The 19,937-nt window shown below is 42.1% G+C and overlaps 1 protein-coding gene across 6 annotated transcripts in view; it reads left to right on the top strand.

Annotated features, from left to right (window-relative positions):
• Positions 1–19,937, top strand: part of LOC140386629 (protein CASP-like) — a 1,158,102-nt gene that overhangs the window by 519,983 nt on the left and 618,182 nt on the right. The window lies entirely within an intron of this gene.

The raw sequence follows: 19,937 nt of genomic DNA on the forward strand, positions 1-19,937 counted from the left end.
AGAAACCATCCTATCAGGCTGCATCACAGCCTGGTATGGCAAATGCTCGGCCCAGGACCGCAAGAAACTTCAGAGAGTTGTGAACACCGCCCAGTCCATCACACGAACCTGCCTCCCATCCATTGACTCCATCTACACCTCCCATTGCCTGGGGAAAGCGGGCAGTATAATCAAAGATCCCTCCCACCCAGCTTATTCACTCTTTCAACTTCTTCCATCGGGCAGGAGATACAGAAGTCTGAGAACACGCGCGAACAGACTCAAAAACAGCTTCTTCCCCACTGTCACCAGACTCCTAAATGACCCTCTTATGGACTGACTTCATTAACACTACACCCTGTATGCTTCATCCGATGCCAGTGCTTATGTAGTTACTTTGTATATGTTGTGTTGCCCTATTATGTATTTTCTTTTATTCCCTTTTCTTCTCATGTACTTAATGATCCGTTGAGCTGCTCGCAGAAAAATACTTTTCACTGTACCTCTGTACACGTGACAATAAACAAATCCAATCCAATCCAATATGGTCCCACAATTTAAGAAAAGTTGTAGAGACAAGCCAGAGAACTACAGACTTCTGAATCTCACATCAGTGGTTGGGGAACTACTGGAGAAGATTCTGAAGGAGGGAATCTATCTCCACTTGGAGAGGCAACATTTGATCAGGGATAGTCAGCGTGGCTTTGTCAGAGGAAGGTCATGCCTAACAAACGTGATTGAAGTTTTTGAGTATGTAACCAAGTGTATCGATGAGGGTAGTGCAATTGATGTAGTTTACATGGATTTCAGCAAAGTCTTTGACAAGGTCCCACATGGGACTTATAAAGAAGGCAAATGCACATGGGATACAGGGGGATTTGATAAGGTCGATTCCTAATTGGCTTAGCGGAAGGAGAAAGAGGATCATGATAGACGGCTGTTTCAGTGTCTGGAAGCCAGTGATCAGTGGCGTACCACAGGGATCCTTGCTGGGCCTCTATTGTTTGTCATTTATATCAATTACATAGATGATTATGTGGGGGGTAGGATCAGTAAGTTTACGGATGACACCAAGATTGGCCGGGTGGTAAACAGTGCGGTTGTGTGTCTTGGTTTACAGAAAGATATAGACGGAATGGTCAAATGGGGGGATAAGTAGCAGATGGAATTTAACCCTGAGCAGTGTGAGGTGATACACTTTGGAAGAAGTAATTTAACAAGGAAGTATACTGTGAAAGGTCTGACACTGGGAAGTTCCGAAGAACAAAGGGACCTTGGTGTATTTGTCCATAGATCTCTGAAGGCAGAAGAACAGGTTAATATGGTGGTGAAAAAGGCATATGGGACATTTGTTTTTATCAATCAGGGCATAGATTACAAAAACAGGGAGGTCATAATGGAGCTGTACAGAACTTTGGTGAGGCCACAGCTGGACTACTGTGTGCAATTCTGCTAGTCACATTATAGGAAGGATGTCATTGCACTGGAGAGGGTGCAGAGAAGATTCACCAGAATGTTGCCCGAGATGGAACATTTAAGTTATGAAGAGAGGTTGGGTTGTTTTCTCTGGAGCAGAGAAGACTGAGGGGTGACCTGATTGAGGTGTATACGATTATGAGGGGCATGGACAGGATGGATAGGGAGCAGCTGTTCCCCTTAATTGAAGGGTCAGTTACGAGGGGACACAAGTTGAAAGTGAGGGGTGGGACATTTCGGGGGGGCTTTCAGGAAAAACGTTTAGTCTGGGAGGGTGGTAGAGGCGGGATGCCTGACATCCTTTAAAAAGTACCTGGTGAGTACTTCGCACGCCATAACATTCAAGGCTATGGGCCAAGAGCTAACAAGTTGGATTAGGTGGGCCTTTCATGCATCGGTGCAGATTCAATGGGTTGTAGGGCCTCTTCTGCAGTGTAGTATTCTGTGATTCTGCGATGATGCAATGATCATTGTCCCCTAAATGATTTCTTAATGACATTTCATCCACTTGGCCCACCTCATTCCCAAAACCATGTCAGGCAATGTCTTATTTCTGATTGGACTGAAATCAATCTGCTGCAGACAATTTTCCTGAACTCTCTTTCGGAACTCTTGTCCCTCACTACCCTTTGCTCCTCTACTATCCCACTCCATATTCTGATCATTAAAGTTCTCCATTATAACTACTCTATAATTTATGCACTTTGATGTAATTTCCTTGCAAATTTGTTCCTTTACATCTTTCCCACTAGTCATTTAGCCTATGGACTACAGTGTGCAATTCATTTTTTGTTCCTTACCTCTGTCTAAATAGATTTTGTGCTTCATCCCTCTGGGGCATTATTTCCAGCAGCATAATATTCTCCTTGTGGACACGAGATGGACTGCCGGGGTTGAAGAACACCAGCAGCTTATTGAGGACGATTTGGAATGGACAACAAATGCTGGCTGCTCACAACCCATGAAAGAACTAAACAATAATCAATACTGTTGTCCAACTCCTTTCCGTTCCTACCATTCCTGCACACCTTGTATCCATAAATATTTAATACCCAGACCTGCCCTTTGGGCCAAGTCTCAGTTGTAACTGTAACATCATAATTCCAAGTGGATATCTGTGCCTGCAAGTCACTAATCTTAATTACCACCCTCCAGACATTCACAAACGTGCACAGTTACCCTAATTTAGACTTATTACTTTCCCTCTTACACGCAACATACCTATTACCCTACTATTTCCTATTCTATCAATCCCAGTGTTCTACATACCATGATATTCCTCTCTAGTACTACCTTCTGGTTCCCACACCCCTACCAACTTAGTTTAAATCCTCCCAATCACATGAGCAAATCAGCCTACAAAGTAATTGGCCCCAGCCCTGTTTAGGTGCAGTTCACCCAGCCTTAGCAGGTCACTTCTTCCGGGGGTGGGGGTTCCTGCATTATCTGTCTGGTCCTTCATGACTACCTGGCAGTTATCCATTCACTATGCCCCTGCATACACCTATGCTCTGGGGTTACCACATCTATGAACATGCTATCTACAAAACTATCAATCTTGTGAGGCAAACGGCTGCTCAAGCTCAGAATCCTGGAGCTCAAGCTGCTGCAGCTGACATTACATTTTGCACATATTGTTATCTAGGACATGGAATTATAGAATAGAACATTACAGCGCAGTACAGGCCCTTCTGCCTTCGATGTTGCGCCGACCTGTGAAACCAATCTAAAGCCCATCTACACTATTCCCTTATCATCCATATGTTTTTCCAATGACCATTTAAATGCCCTTAATGTTGGCGAGTCCACTACTGTTGCAGGCAGGGCATTCCACGCCCCGACTACTCTCTGAGTAAAGAACCTACCTCTGACAACTGTCCTATATCTATCTCCCCTCAATTTAAAGCTATGTCCCCTCATGCTAGCTATCACCATCCGAGGAAAAAGGCTCTCACTGTCCACCCTATCTAATCCTCTGATCATCTTGTATGCCTCTATTAAGTCACCTCTTAACCTCCTTCTCTCTAACAAAAACAGCCTCAAGTCCCTCAGCCTTTCCTCATAGGATCTTCCCTCCATACCAGGCAACATCCTGGTAAATCTCCTCTGCACCCTTTCCAATGCTTCCACATCCTTCCTATAATGCGGCGACCAGAACTGCACGCAATACTCCAAATGCGGCAGCACCAGAGTTTTGTACAGCTGCAACATGACCTCATGGCTTCGAAACTCAATCCCTCTACCAATAAAAGCTAACACACCGTATGCCTTCTTAACAACCCTATCAATCTGGGTGGCAACTTTCAGGGATCTATGTACATGGACACCGAGATTACTCTGCTCATCCACACTTCCAAGAATCTTACCATTAGCCCAGTACTCTGTATTCCTGTTATTCCTTCCAAAATTAATCGCCTCACACTTTTCTGCATTAAACTCCATTTGCCACTTCTCAGCCCAGCTCTGCAGCTTATCTATGCCCCTCTGTAACCTGAAATATCCTTCCGCACTGTCCACAACTCTACCGACTTTAGTGCTATCCCCAAATTTACTCGCCCATCCTTCTACAGGTCATTTATAAAAATAACAAACAGCAGTGGCCCCAAAACAGATCCTTGTACATCACTAGTAACTGAACTCCAGGCTGAACATTTCCCATCAACCACCACCCTCTGTCTTCTTACAGCTAGCCAATTTCTGATCCAAACCGCTAAATCACCCTCAATCCCATGACTCTGTATTTTCTGCAATAGCCTACTGTGGGGAACCTTATCAAACACTTTACTGAAGTCCATATACACCACATCAACTGCTTTACCCTTGTCCACCTGTTTGGTCACCTTCTCAAAGAACTCATAAAGTTTGTGAGGCACGACTCACCCTTCACAAAATCGTGTTGACTATCCCTAATCAAATTATTCCTTTCTAGATGATTAGAAATCCTATCTCTTATAATCCTTTCCAAGACTTTGCTCACAACAGAAGTAAGGCTCACTGGCCTATCGTTACCTGGGTTGGCTCTACTCCCCTTATTGAACAAGGGGACAACATTTGCTATCCTCCAGTCTTCTGGCACTATTCTTGTAGACAATGACGACATAAAGATCAAAGCCAAAGGCTCTGCAATCTCCTCCCTAGCTTCCCAGAGAATCCTAGGATAAATCCCATCCGGCCGAGAGGACTTTCCAGAATTGCTAACACTTCTTCCTTATGAACCTCAATCCCGTCTAGTCTAGTAGCCTGTATCTCAGTATTCTCCTCGACAACATTGTCTTTTTCCTGTGTGAATACTGACGAAAAATATTCATTTAGTGCCTCTCCTATCTCCTTGGACTCGACGCACAACTTCCCACTACTGTCCTTGACTGGCCCTACACTTACCCTCGTCATTCTTTTATTCCAAACATACCTATAGAAAGCTTTAGGATTTTCCTTGATCCTACCTGCCTAGGACTTCTCATGTCCCCTCCTGGCTCTTCTTAGCTCTCTCTTTAGGTCCTTCTTGGCTAACTTGTAACTCTCAAGCGCCCTAACTGAACCTTCATGTTACATCTTTACATAAGCCTCCTTCTTCCGCTTGACAAGTGATTCAACTACTTTAGTAAACCACAATTCCCTCGCTCGACCACTTCCTCCCTGCCTGACAGGTACATACTTATCAAGGACACGCAGTAGCTGTTCCTTGAACAAGCTCCTCATTTCAATTGTGCCCATCCCCTGCAGTTTCCTTCCCCATCCTATGCATCCTAAGTCTTGCCTAATCGCATCCTAATTGCGTTTCCCCCAGCTATAACTCTCGCCCTGCGGTATATACCTATCCCTTTCCATCGCTAAAGTAAACTTTACCGAATTGTGGTCACTATCACCAAAGTGCTCACCTACCTCCAAATCTAACACCTGGCCTGGTTCATTACCCAGTACCAAATCCAATGTGGCATTGCATCTTGTTGGCCTATCTACATACTATGTCAGGAAACCCTCCTGCACACATTGGACAAAAACGGACCCATCTAAAGTACTCGAACTATAGTGTTTCCAGTCAATATTTGGAAAGTTAAAGTCCCCCATAACAACTACCCTGTTACCTTCGCTCCTATCCAGAATCATCTTTGCAATCCTCTCCTCTACATCTCTGGAACTTTTTGGAGGCCTATAGAAAACCCCCAACAGGGTGACCTCTCCTTTCCTGTTTCTAACCTCAGCCCATACTAACTCAGTAGACGAGTCCTCATCAAACGTCTTTCTGCCACCGTAATACTGTCCTTGGCTAACAATGCCACCCCTCCCCCTCTTTTACCACCTTCCCTGAGCTTACTGAAACATCTAACCCCAGAACCTGCAACACCATTCCTGTCCCTGCTCTATCCATGTCTCCGAAATGGCCACAACATCAAAGTCCCAGGTACCATCAAATGATGCAAGTTCACCCACCTTATTCCGGATGCTCCTGGCGAATTGTCTTGGAGTTCCCATGTGGAACAGGATGTGTGTACCAGTGATTGGTGTTTCCTTGCCATTCCTCTATTATGATAATCCTGTGCATTCCCCGATGTGAAATGTGAGTGACAACCCCATTCAGTCACCCGTCCTATTAATTTTGCCAGTTGCTTCTGTGCATTTGTAAATTGCCTTTTCAGTTTGAATCATAAACCATTGTAACTTGAGTCTATTTTAATTTCCTCACTGCTAAGTATCATTGATTGTTACCAGACCCCAAGGTTGGGAAACAAGTCTCTGAAGCTAAACGTGCATGTAACAACTCTTGATTTACAAGCACTGAGACTGACAGCATGGTTTTGCCATCTCCTCCAAACTCCTTCTCTCCCCAGTTTTTAGCCAACTCGTACAGGTAATCATTACTCTTGGAATATAGTTCCAAACCTTGGGTTCTCTTCTTTTACTTGTGCCGAATGTGAGTGTAGACTAGATATTTAATTAGGGAAGCATCATGAACAAACCCAATTCAGTGATGATTCCAAAACCACGTGTGTACTTTGCTTCATTTATCACTGATGAGAACTGCTGACCTGAAATGATTTTGCCACTCCAAATAACTCACTGGCATCAAGATCAGATACCAGACATCAAGATCAGAGGCAATGGATTGATATCAGGACCTTCGTACTCTCTTAGGTGACCAGCGCCATAGAAATGTTACAAAGAGAACATTTTCAAACTTTATGTTGAAAGTGATAATTGGTTGGGAAACACTGAAATTCCTTCATTGTGAAAAATGCTCAAATTTCACAAGCGGCTTATTGCTCGTGAGAGAACTTTATTATTATAAATTAATATAGCTTCTGTTTCTTACATTTTCCACACACACTGTGACAATAAAAGTATGGAGTAATGCACATTTGGTAAAATAAATTGCAATGCATGTGTCAAAGTTTGTAAAAATATATAATCCAGCTGACTTGGCATGCAGCACTGATATATGCAAACACCGGCTGTGCTCCTGTTTCCCCCAGGTCCAGGTTTCTTAATATTCACCAAAGTATAAATTGACAGTTTTGAGTGCAGGTCCGATGCATGCAAATGCCATTTGTATTCAAACACTACTCCTCATATTGATCACATTAGTGTCTTCAGATTTTCTTACACATTGTGGTGTTCTTTTTAGTATCCATCTATTCATCTTCATCAATGGTCCACATCCCTTCAGGAAAGCTGCGCCTCTGATTACACTCCCCCTTTACCAAGAATACAGCTGCATGTATCTGCATGGATGTCATGAAAATTATAACATCCATTGAAACATGAAGAATAAATTAATGTTTACTTTCATGTTGAGCTTCCTCAGAATGTGCTTCTGACCCTATAGAAGCTAATCTTTTAATATTGCCAGGGAATTTCTGTAATTGCACGACACAATTAAATATGTCGCAAATAGTCTCCTTTTTGTGTTCTTCATTAGTTTACAAAGGTCACTGGGAACAAACTGATTTACTAGGCAGTGTGGATTGGTTGGGGGGGGGGGGCGGGGTTCTTTTAGTAGTTTAGGACATTGCATTCAGGCAACCTGGAATAACATGCTTATGCTACTAGCATAAGAACATAAGAAAAAACAACTGAAGTAGTTCATATAGTCCCTCAGCTTCACTATACAATACAATAATATCATGGGGTGATTTTCTACCTCTGCAGGAAGAGCCTGCAGTATCCCCATAATCCCTTTGATTCTTTGGGTAAGATACACGTCTCCCAGCAACATTGCTAAGTGTCAATATGGTTGAGTTGGTAGCATTCTTTCCTGAGTGACATGGTTCAATGTTCAAGTCCTACTCCAGGACTTGAGCACAAAAATTAGGACTGACGCTAGAGTCTTACGGAGGAAATGCTGCAACATCAGAGGTGCTGCTGCCTTTTGGATAAGGTACCATCTGCCCTCCTGGGACATACTACTTTGGAGAACCGCCAGGAGTTATCCCTGACATCCTAGCAAATATTTATTCCTGAACTAACATCACAAAAGGAGTTGATCCGGTTATTATCATGGTGCTTTTTCTCGGAGCTTGCTGTGAACCCGTTTGCTGCCATGGTTCCTGCATTATGACAGTGACTACAGGATGTCCGATTGTCACAAAAAGAGCTATATAATGGTCTATGCTTTGCAAATACAGGTGACCTAGAAAAAAAAATATTAATGCAGCTACTGATGGTATCCAGTCATTGACCTAGAAGTGCACCACCAGTGCACTGCCCTTTTCCCCCACTTGTTTTCCAATTAGAATCTTAGAACTGAATATTCATCCTTGTCTGTTGCATTTACGGATCATTATCAAATCCCCATTTTGCTCCTTAAATACAATAATAATCTGAAAGAGAAACCCGAAACAGACAAGAAATTAACTAGTTCCTTACACTACAACAGCAGGTCAGAGGTGAGGAACTCTGTGGTGCACAACTCACCTGCTGACTCCCAAACCCTATCCACCATGTACAAGGCAGAAGTCAGGAGTGTGATGGAACTCTCTCCACCTGCCTGGTTGAGTGCAGCTCCAACAACACTCGAAGTTTGACACCATCCAGGACAAAGCAGACTGCTTGATTGGCCCCTTCCAAAAACATTCACTCCCTCCACTACTGAACAGCGATGTGTAGTATGTATCATCTACAAGATTCACTGCAAGAACCTACCAAGACTCCTTGGACAGCACCTTCCAAGTCCATAACCACTACGTCTACAAAGACAAGGGCAGCAGATACATGGGAACACTACCACCTTGAAGTTTCCCTCCAAGTCACTCGCCATCCTGACTTGGAAATATATTGTTGTTCCTTCACTGTCGCCTAATCAAAATCCTGGAACTCCCTCATAGCACCATGGATGTACCTATACCGTATGAATTTCAGAGGTTCGGGAGGGCAGCTCACTGGCACCTTTGAGGGTAATTAAGGATGGGCAATAAATGCTGGCCTTGTCAGCGACACTCCCATCCAGTGGAATGAAAAAAAAATGTATGGCATGGCAGATGGAATGCGTCTCCTGTCAGTTCCTCCTTCAGAACAAGTGAAGAAGTAAGTACGTATGTGTACAATGTGATTAATAGGTTCAGTTTGCAAGGACATGCAGTTTGAGTCAACACTTACAAATAACGTTTCCAGGTCACTTAGTGGAAAGTTTGTCTCAATAGAGAAATTATAGAGCTAATTAAATTTGAATAAATATACTCATTGAGAACTTTGCCATGGTTTTTTAAGGAAGAGTATGACAGATGATTAAAATTAAGATGGACATTTGGCAGGTTACGTAGCAGCATTAACTTTGTGGTTAACAAACAAACAAAATGTAATAGTTAATGGATATGTGTTGGACTGGCTATTCGATCGCCCCCAGGCTTGGCTGTGTAGAAGGTTCAAAATTCAAAGTGGCAGTTGGAGTGATCTGTATACCTGCTGGTGTGTAAAGGGTTAACAACTGCATCATAGTATTAGACAAACACTAGATGGCAGCACTAGATTCAGGTATATAAACTGAATCTGGAAGATCATCTCTCTCTTCGAACAAGGAGTGACCAGACAGCAGAGTGTTAGAGAGATATAGCTTAGTTGGCACGTGTAGTTAAACATAGTTAATACTTCTGATTTACTTTGTGATTTGTTGTAGTTCTGTAGAGTGAACAAACTCATTCGTATTTATGTTCGTTATTCATTAAATATAATTTGCTTTAAATTGAGGATTGGTAGTTTCATTGAAATCCAATCATCAGACCACTCTGGGAGTAAAGCAAAGACGTATTGCGATCACGTAATATAACAGCAGTTAATACAATAGTTTGCACGGCGAACTGTGAGGAGAGCTTTAAACACCTCCAAGAGGACAAAGACTAGCTAGTTGATCGACAGATAGATATTGGACAAAATTAATTGTGGAGAAATTCTTTGTGATAGATCTTGGTAGGATAATGAGAGGAAATATAAGGTAAATAACATTTGAAAAGGAGTTGAGCAGAGATATTTGGGGCGACAGGATTACAAATCTTCAAAAGTGAGATGAGAAGTTAATTGAACTTTAAAACAAAGAGTAATTTCCAGGTTTAATAACTAAGGACATTGAGCAGAAAGGTAATACTAAACCTGCCAGTGCAAATCACTAACAGTGGACGCATGGGAATATAACCATCTGCAAGTTCCCCCCACCCCAAAAGTGATACACCATCCTGACTTGGAAACATATTACTGGGTCAAATTCCTGGATCTCGAGGATAAGAATGGGCAATATATGCTGGCCTCGCCAGCGATGACCACGTCTCCTGAATGAATAAAAAAAAAAGGAACTGCAGTTAGAATATTGTGTCTATATTTATGCTTTGCTTGGTCACAGATGTCACAGCCATGGAGAGGGTGTGGAATAGATGAAAAAGTGATCTTAAAATATTTGGAAACAATTGATTTTTCATTTAGTTAACCTAGTTTTGAGACAGCAATGGTTTAGGATTTATAGGATATCAAAGTCATAAATGATTGTTTTTATTTTTTTTAAACTTTAAAGTACCCCAATTAAGGGGCAATTTAGTATGGCCAATCCACCTACCCGGCACATCTTTTGGGTTGCGGGGTGAGACTCATGCCGACACGGGGAGAATGTGCAAACTTCGGATCGAACCCAAGTCCTCGGTGCCATCAGGAAGCAGTGCTAACCACTGCGCCACCGTGCTGACTATGATTCTGTTTTTATAAAGTTTAAACAGATGTAACAGTCAACAGACCCAACTTCTAGTGGAGCTATTGATTGGATACAGTTTCATTTTTGGCATATGTATTTTAAATGAAAAAGAAAAAGGAGGGTTTTATGTGAAGAATGTTTTGCTGGATTTTGTGGTCAGTGGTGGAGCAATGGCACTTATCTCTGACCTTGAAGAAAATTATTTATAAACATCTAGTGACCTCTGTGAGATTTCCCCTTTCCTGACGGTAGTTTGAATCTGGCATCAAGAGGATATGCAGGGGTTCAGCGGCAGTGACACCAGAAAGCTGGATAAACAGCCAATTGTCAGGTGGATGTATCATTAAGAAATGGGTGCTTTATTAAATGGCTGCAGTGATGTCATTGTGTGGGTGGAGCTGGGCTCTGCTCTGCCTTTTACTTTGTTTTGTGCTGAAAGCTGGTTTTGGCTCTGTTTAGTTTCGCTTTCAGTTGGAGAGCTGCATGTGAACCAAGCAGATGTGTGTACTGATCTTTCTCTCTGCAAGCTAAAGAATGTCTTCATTCATTGATGATTTCAAAATAATACCTGTTTCTGTAGAGAATTTAAACCTGCCGTCTTTATTTAAAAAGGGTTTAACTTATGGATGTTTGGGAAGTTATTAAGGATTATCTAGAGTACTGTATCTTTTGGGGGGGTTGTCAGGGTTGGTAGTTGATAAATTGTTTATTGTGTGTTTATAAAATGGTAACTGGATTCATAGAATAAACATTGTTTTTGTTTAAAAATACTTTTAGATCTCTGTTGCATCACACCTGTAAAGTGGGCCCTTGTGCTCCCCATAACCAAAATCTATTAAAGGTTGTGGGTCAGGTGAACTCCATGGTATACTTTGGAGTTCTCTAAACCCTGGCCCATAATTGTCACTGAAAACAAACTAGGAAGTAGAAAGAACTGATTATCCTTTGCTTTTAATTACAATTTTCAGATAGCTAAAAAATGGTTATGATTGCCTAAAATATCATAAACTTTTAAAAATGTGATTTTTAAAATCTGCGCACTGCAGATCTTCACTTGCATTTAAACCTGCTAAACAAAACTACAGGCAGATTAATGTTCATAGTGTTGAATCAAAAGAAAAAGAAGATAATTTTTCATCCGATACTGATAACAACTCACTGGAAAACATGTTCTTTGTTGGCATAATAGAGAAATGTAAAGAATCCAATGAAGGTACAAACAATCCTCAATTAATTAACTTAGTTAATTCTGATAATGAATGGAACACAGTCGTACAAGTTAACAACTGCCCAATTCTGTTTAAATTGGACACTGGCGCTTCAGCTAACCTGCTCTTAAGGCTGGATCTCCTCAAGCTTCAAAACACAAAATACTTCCAGCAGCCTGCAGACTGAAGGACTATAACGGAAACATGATTTCTTCAATGGGGTCAGCCATTTAAAAGTCTCAAACAAACAAATTGAAACATTTTTAAGATTTGTGATTGTGAGGAATGACAAATCTTCACTTCTAGGTGCACAAGCATGTAAAGAATTGCATGTAGTGCAGCATATCTATACAGCGACTACATCTACACCAATATTGGATGATGATATCCAGTGCATCTTGAATCAATATCCTGCTGTTTTCAGAGGGATGGGTTGACTACTATTCCAATATAAAATTCTACTAAGGAAGGATGCCAAGCCAGTGGTACATCCGCCTAGGAGAATTCCTGCTCCTTGACGAGAACCATTGAAGCAGGAATTAGACCGTCTTCAGAACCAAGGGATAATCTCACGGGTCACTGAACCGACTGACTGGGTCAGTTCATTGGTTTGCGTAAAAAATATGTCCGGTGATCTACGCATCTGCATTGATCCCAGGGGTCTCAATAAGAACATAATGAGGGAACACTAACCCATACCAAAACGTGAGGAGATCACCAGTGAGATGACAAATGCACGCACCTTTACGAAGTTAGATGCGTCACATGGATTTTGGCAAATGCCACTTGACGACTCGAGCAGACAACTCTGCACATTTAACACGCCCTTTGGAAGATTTTGTTTCAATCGTATGCCTTCCATTATCATATCGGCATCTGAGATATTCCACAGGATCATGGAACAAATGGCAGAAGGTGTACGGCTATACGTTGATGACATCATAATTTGGTCTACGACAAAAGAAGAGCATATTGAGCAACTAAACCAAGTGTTTCAGCGCATCAACAAATATGGCCTCAAACTCAATCAATCTATATGTACTTTTGGAATGTCAGCACTCACATTTTAGGAGATACGATATCTCAACATGGTGTACAACCTGATGATGACAAATTTCAGCTGTTCAAAACATGAAAGTACCTGAAGACAAAAGGTTGTACTCAGATTTTTAGGCTTTGTCTACTTTTTAGATAAGTTTATCTCCAACTTGTCAACAAGAACAACAGCTTTAAGACACTTCATAAAGAAGTCTACACCTTTTGAATGGACAGAGGACCATCAGAAAGAGTGGCAAGATTTGAACGTTCAACTCATGACTGCACCAATACTACCTTTCTTTGATCCTAAAAGAGAAACCAAAATATCCACTGAGGCAAGTCAGGATGGGATAGGCGCAGTACTCTTACAGAGAGACGACAATTCATATTGGGTTCCTGTAGCATATGCTTCAAGAGCAATGGAATGCAGATACGTCCAAATTGAGAAGGAATGTCTGGGTCTATTGGCAGGAATACTCAAATTCCATGATTATGTCTATGGGCTTCCCACATTCACAGTTGAGATGGATCACAGGCCGTTGGTCCACATTATTGACAAGGATCTCAATGACATGGCGTCAAGACTCCAAAGGATCATGATAAAACTACGACGGTATGATTTTAACCTAATCTACACGCCAAGGAAAGATTTAATCATAGCGGATGCACTATCACGCTCCATCACATCTTGTCAGTCAACCATTTGAATTTGTACGTGATGTCGAAGGTCAGGCGCAACTCTGTGCAGAAAACCTATGTGCGTCAGATCAGAAGTTAAACTTAATCAGAACTGAAACTGAGAAGGATGCTACACTACAAAGGGTCATTCACCATTTCAACATGGGTGGCCGAAAGGGCGAGATCTTCAGTATAGAAACGTCAAGCAGATCTGACGCTCGTAGATGGACTACTCTTGAGACTCGACCGAATAGTAATTCCACTATGTCTTTGTTCTATGACACTTGATCAGATTCGTGAGGGACACCTCAGGGTCGAGAAGTGTAAAAGACGGGCAAGACAGACAGTCTACTGGCCGGGAATAAATAGAGACATAACTGACATGGTTATCTCCTGTGAAACTTGTCAAAAACACCGACCTGCGCAATGCAAGGAGACTCTGCAACAACACAAATTAGTTACATCTCCTTGGGCCAAAGTAGGAATTGACCTATTTCACTCGCTGGGTCGTGACTATGTTTTAATTATTGATTACTACTCTAATTATTCAGAGGTAATGAAACTTCCGGATTTAACTTCAAAATCAGTTATTAAAGCATGCAAGGAAACGTTTTCAAGGCATAGCTGACACCTTCATGTCAGACAATGGGCCATGCTTTGACAGCAGTGAATGGGCTGAGTTCTCAAAGCAATACAACTTCACGCATGTGACAACCAGTTCTCACTACCCTCAGTCCAACGTTAAGGTAGAGAAGAGTGTTCACATTGCCAAGCAGTTAATCAGCAAAGCTGTGGATTCGGTGTCGGATATCCATCTTGTGTTATCTTATAGAGCTACACCACTATCTACTGGTCTTTCCCCGGCTCAAATGTTGATGAATCGGGATCTCAGAACTACTTTACCATCCATTCAACTGCAGAATCCAGGTCACTTGCCAATGTTAAAGAAGGTAGAACAGCAACGTTCATGTCAGCAGACATATTATGACATGCATGCATGTCAACTAGAATCACTAACTCCAGACAACATTGTAAGAATAAAAATACCGGATGGAGGTAGGTCTGCTCCTGTATCAATCATAAGGCAAGCAGCTCCACGATCCTACATTGTGAAAACAGCAGAAGACACAATTCTACGCAGAAATCGACGTGTACTACAAAACATTCGACTACAAAAGCAAATTTTTCCTGATTTAAATTTGACTGAATCAATTTTTCATGACACTTTGACAAATACCAGAAGTAATGATGATATGCACAAACCAGTTAAAGCCTCATCATCTCCACCTCGTCAACCCAGAAGATGGACAAGACGAAAGAAACCAAACAGACTGAACTTGTAATATATTAACTGTTGTGTATAGTCATTACATGTTTTTGATTTGTACAGATATACATCTCATAATTTATTGTAACATAGTTATACACTTTTCTTTGCTACACATAAAATATGTTTACAAAAAAGGGGGGGATGTAGCGATTGTATATCTGCTGGTATGTAAAGGGTTAACAACTGCACCATAGTGTTGGACAACCACTAGATGGCAGCACTAGATCAGGTATATAAACTGAACTTGGAGGATCTTGGGTCTCTTTGAACCAGGAGTGACTAGACAGCAGAGTGTTAGAGAGATATAGCATAGTTAGCACGTGTAGTTAAATATAATTAATACTTCTTCTGATTACCTTTATCACCAGTTATAGTTCTCTAAGAGTGAACAAACTCATTAGTATTCAATTCGTCATTCATTAAATCTATTTTGCTTTGAATTGAAGATTGGTAGTTTCATTGAAATCTAACCATCAGACCATTCTGGAAGTAAAGCAAAGAATAACGACATATTATGATCACGTAATATAACATGGTACCAGGTTTTGGCTTCAGTAAACTAGCTAGAGTGATTTAGTTAGATCTGAGAAAGAAGAAAACCATTGCAGGTATTCGACTAGAGAAGCATCGCAGCAAACAAATCCTTGAAACCTAACCATCAGACCATCCTGGAAGTAAAGCAAAGAGTAATGACATATTACGATCACTTAATATAACACACTCGAGGGGGGACCTTCACAGTGCACCATCTGGAGGAGCATCGTATCACTGACAGCAACTTCTGGATTTCAGTGTTATTCTGCGCATGTATGGATTCCAGACGGTAACATCAATTTCAGTGGAGTAAGGACAGTGAACAATGACAGTTTTGTCATCATAGGAGAATAGCGTAGATGAATGCGTAGCTTGAGGGTTGGTGCAGGAAGGAGGGTTTTAGATTCCTGGACCCCGGGACCATTCCTGGGAAGGTGGGACCTTTACAAGCGGGTCGGTCTACATCTGAACCAGAGCGGGACTAACATATTTCCTGGTGGGTTTGCTAGTACTTTTGAAAGTAGTTGAAACTAATTTTGCAGGGGGAGAGGACACAGATTATTAACAGAATATGTACACAGCATAACACAGAAAAGCAAACAAGTCACAGGGAATACAGTGTTAGTAACTTTCAAGGGAGTAAGTCGAGACTGGATGTCCTCTACTTAAATGCCAGGAGTATTGCAGGTAAATGGATGAATTGAGGGTGAGGATTGACACGTGACATAGTGACACTTTACATTGTGACATAGTAGCCATCACCGAGACATGGTTGAGGGAGGGGCAGATTTGGCAGCTCAACATCCCAGGATATAGAATCTTCAGCTGAAACAGAGGAGGAGGTAAAAGAACAGGAGGCATTGCATGATTAATTAAGGAGTCAGTTATTGCAGTAAGGAGAGATGATATGTTGGAGCAAACATCAAATGGGGCGGGTACCGGCCTAACATGTTTCCTCTCGGGTGATAGGAAGGAGTAATAAACCCAGAGAACCATGGATGACCAGAGACATTCAGGATATGATGAGAAGGAAAAAGAGGCTTTTAGCAAGCACAAGGGGAGCATTAACAGGTGCATTAGTGGAGTACAGAAAGTACAGGATGGAGTTTAAGAAAGCAATTAGGAAAGCAAAGAAAGCCTTGGCTTGTAAAAGTAGGGAAAATCCCCAAGATATTCCATATCCCAAGTATATCAATTGGAAGAAGAAAACCAGGCCCATTAGGGAGCAACAGGGGAATCTGTGGTTGGAGCCAGAGGACATTGATATGGTCTTGAACGAATACATCACGTCTGTCTTCACCCAAGAGAATGAGGAGGTAGATAAAGAACTCGGGGAGACAGACTATGAGGTTCTGGAGCAAATTGTCATAGGAAGTGACAAGGTATTTGATGTGTTGGCCGACTTAAAAGTGGACAAATCTCCAGGTCCGGATAAATTGTGTCCCAGGATGCAGTGGGAAGTGAGGGAGGAGATTGCAGGGGCTCTGACCCAAATTTTTAATTCCTGTCTGGACTTGGGAGAGGTGCCAGAGGACTGGAGAACAGCTAATGCAATTCCTCTACTTAAGCAAGGTTGTAGAGACAAGTCAGGAAACTACAGACCAATGAGTCTCTCTTCAGTGTTAGGGAAACTATTGGAGATAATTCTGAAGGCGAGAATCCATCTCCACTTGGAGAGGCAAGGTTTGATCAGGAATAGTCGGCGTGGTTTTGTCAGAGGGAGGACGTGCCCAACAAATTTGATTGAATGTTTTGAGTATGTGACCGGTTGTATAGATGAGGGTAGTGCAGTTGATGTAGTTTACATGGATTTCAGCAAAGCCTTTGACAAAGTCCCACATGGGAGACTTATAAAGAAGGCAATGCACATGGGATACAGGGTAACTTGATAAGGTGGATTCAAAATTGGCTTAGCTGTCGGAGACAGAGGTGTTGACAGGCTGCTTTAGTGACTGGAGGCCAGTATCCAGTGGCATACTACAGGGATCTGACCCCTATTGTTTGTCATTTATATAAACAACTTAGATGACTATTGTTGCTAACTTTTGGTTGGCTCTTAAATGTTGCCCGTTGTATCTTTACTGAATTTGCTCTGTTTCTGTAACCTTTGCTCTAGAGTCGCCAGGTATCTTTATCATACCGCCACGAGGTTCAAGTTCAAGTACTGATCAGTAACTCAACACACCAATTAGGAAGATTCAAATCAAAACACATTTATTATACACAGTAAATCACTACTCATGCATAAACTCTACTTTCTAGACTATTCTCTATCACTAAAAGGCCTATACTTAGCTTCGGAATTAGTCCACCAGGTCAGGGGAACAAATGGCTTTTCGTTCGATCTGAGTCTGCAGGATTCAAAAGCTGGTATGGACTGGTAGCTAGGAGCGCCTATCTCGTAGCGTGCGTTGACTGGAGACTTACTTGGTTCATGCGGCAGCTTAGACAGTTCACTCTCAAGGGTTGATTCACGTTGCTGAGTGACCCTGCCAAGAAGACCGATTTGAACTTGGGGACTCTACTTTATAGTCCCCAGGGGCTTCCCGTCCCGTTGGGCAGACCCCGTACCTGGTTCCAAGTGATTGGACTAAGTTCTGATCACTTGGATCGATTTCTCCAATACTGGAGCTGTTCCCTGATCGCTGGGCGGTCCCTGAGTGTCCGTTGGCCTTCCTTTGTCTTGTCTCCGGCTGGCGCCGAGGAGTCTGGCTTGGCCTTATTCACCTTAAATGTTTCGATTGTTCCCGGTAATCGTTCATTAGTATGCAGATGGCTGTGAGTTTCAGTGCTGTCTGGGCTTTTGCAAGTTCTAATACACAGGATTTCTACACTTGCTAGTTTTTGCCTGTGTTGGCTGAATTTCCCTGTAGTCTTTGCGGACCTCCATTTTAAGTCGGGAAGTGGCCAACCCAGGTGGCCACACTATGTGGGGGTTAGGATCAATATGTTTGCGGGTGACTCAAAAGATTAGCCAGGTAGTTAATAGTACTGAGTGTTTTGGGTTACAGGAGGATATAGCTGGATGGTCAAATGGGCAGAAAAGTGGCAGATGGAATTTCACCCTGAAAAGTGTGAGGTGATTCACTTTGGAAGGATCAATTTGACAAAGAAGTATTCAATGAATGGTCTGACACGAGGAAGTTTCGAGGAACAAAGGGACCTTGGCCTGTTTGTCCTACTATCTCTGAAAGCAGAAGGGCAGGTTAATAAGGTGGTGAAAAAGGCATATGGGACACTTGTATCAATCGAGGAATAGATTAAAAAAGCAGGGAGGTCATGTTGGAGTTGTATAGGACTTTGGTGAGGCCACAGCTGGAGTACTGTGTGCAATTCTGGTCCCGCATTATAAGAAGGATGTGATTACACTGAAGGGGATGCTGAGAAGATTCACCGGAATGTTGCCTGGGATGAAACATTTAATGTATGAAGAGAGATTTGATAGGCTTGAGTTGTTTTCACTGGGCAGAGTAACCTAAGGGACGACCTGATTGAGGTGTAGAAGATTATAAGGGGCATGGACAGGGTGGATAGAGAGCAGCTGTTCCCCTTAGTTGAAAGGTCAGTTACGAACGGACACAAGCTCAAAGTGTGGGGGGAGGATGTTTAAGGGGGATTTGAGGAAAAACTCTTTTACCCAGAGGGTGGGAATGGTCTGGAATTCACTGCCTGGGTGGGTGGTAGAGGTGGGTTGCCTCACATCCTTTAAAATGTACCTGGATGAGCACATGGCACATCATAACATTCGAGGCTATGGCCAAGTGCTGGCAAAAGGGATTAAGTAGGTAGGTCAGGTGTTTTTCATATACCGGTGCAGACTCGATGGGCCGAAGGGCCTCTTCTGGGCTGTATTATTCTGTGATTACCACCACAGTATCTGGGCCATTATTACAAACTGAAAATAAAGTCATTTTTTTTCTCCATGAATATATTATTGGGCAAAAGTAAAACTCAGTTAAATTCTCAGCAAGTTTAATATCTGAATTCTGATGTGTTGTATGATTACAATGTGACCTCATAAGTACTCTTGTGGACTGTCCATGAGCTACTCATTGTTTTATTACTGTTGAAGCTTGATTACTTCAGGATGTTTTGATTTGAGAAATTTAAAAGTTAAGATTTTGACATACTGATGGTCAGGAATGAATTGGCATGATGTTGCATCAGGAAGATCTTGATACAGATTGTTGTCTTCCAAGCTGCTTCGAACCAACAGTTCAACCCTGAAATGGTGACAGAAGGAAGACTGTAAATATACAAGGGTGAAAGATCATGATTTGGAAATGTTAACTCTACCAGACCTGCTGAATGTTTCCAGCATTTTCGGTTTTTAATTTCAGATTTCCAGCATCCTCAGGATGATGGTTTTGGAGTGAAATATACACATTAAAAAAACAAAATCACTGATTGTCACAAGTAGGCTTCAATGAAGCTACTGTGAAAAGCCCGTAGTCGCCACATTGCGGTGCCTGTTCGGGGAGGGCGGTACAGGAATTGAACCCGCGCTGCTGGCCTTGTTCTGTCT

The sequence above is a fragment of the Scyliorhinus torazame genome, chromosome 12 (assembly GCF_047496885.1).
Source record: "Scyliorhinus torazame isolate Kashiwa2021f chromosome 12, sScyTor2.1, whole genome shotgun sequence".
NCBI lineage: Eukaryota > Metazoa > Chordata > Chondrichthyes > Carcharhiniformes > Scyliorhinidae > Scyliorhinus > Scyliorhinus torazame.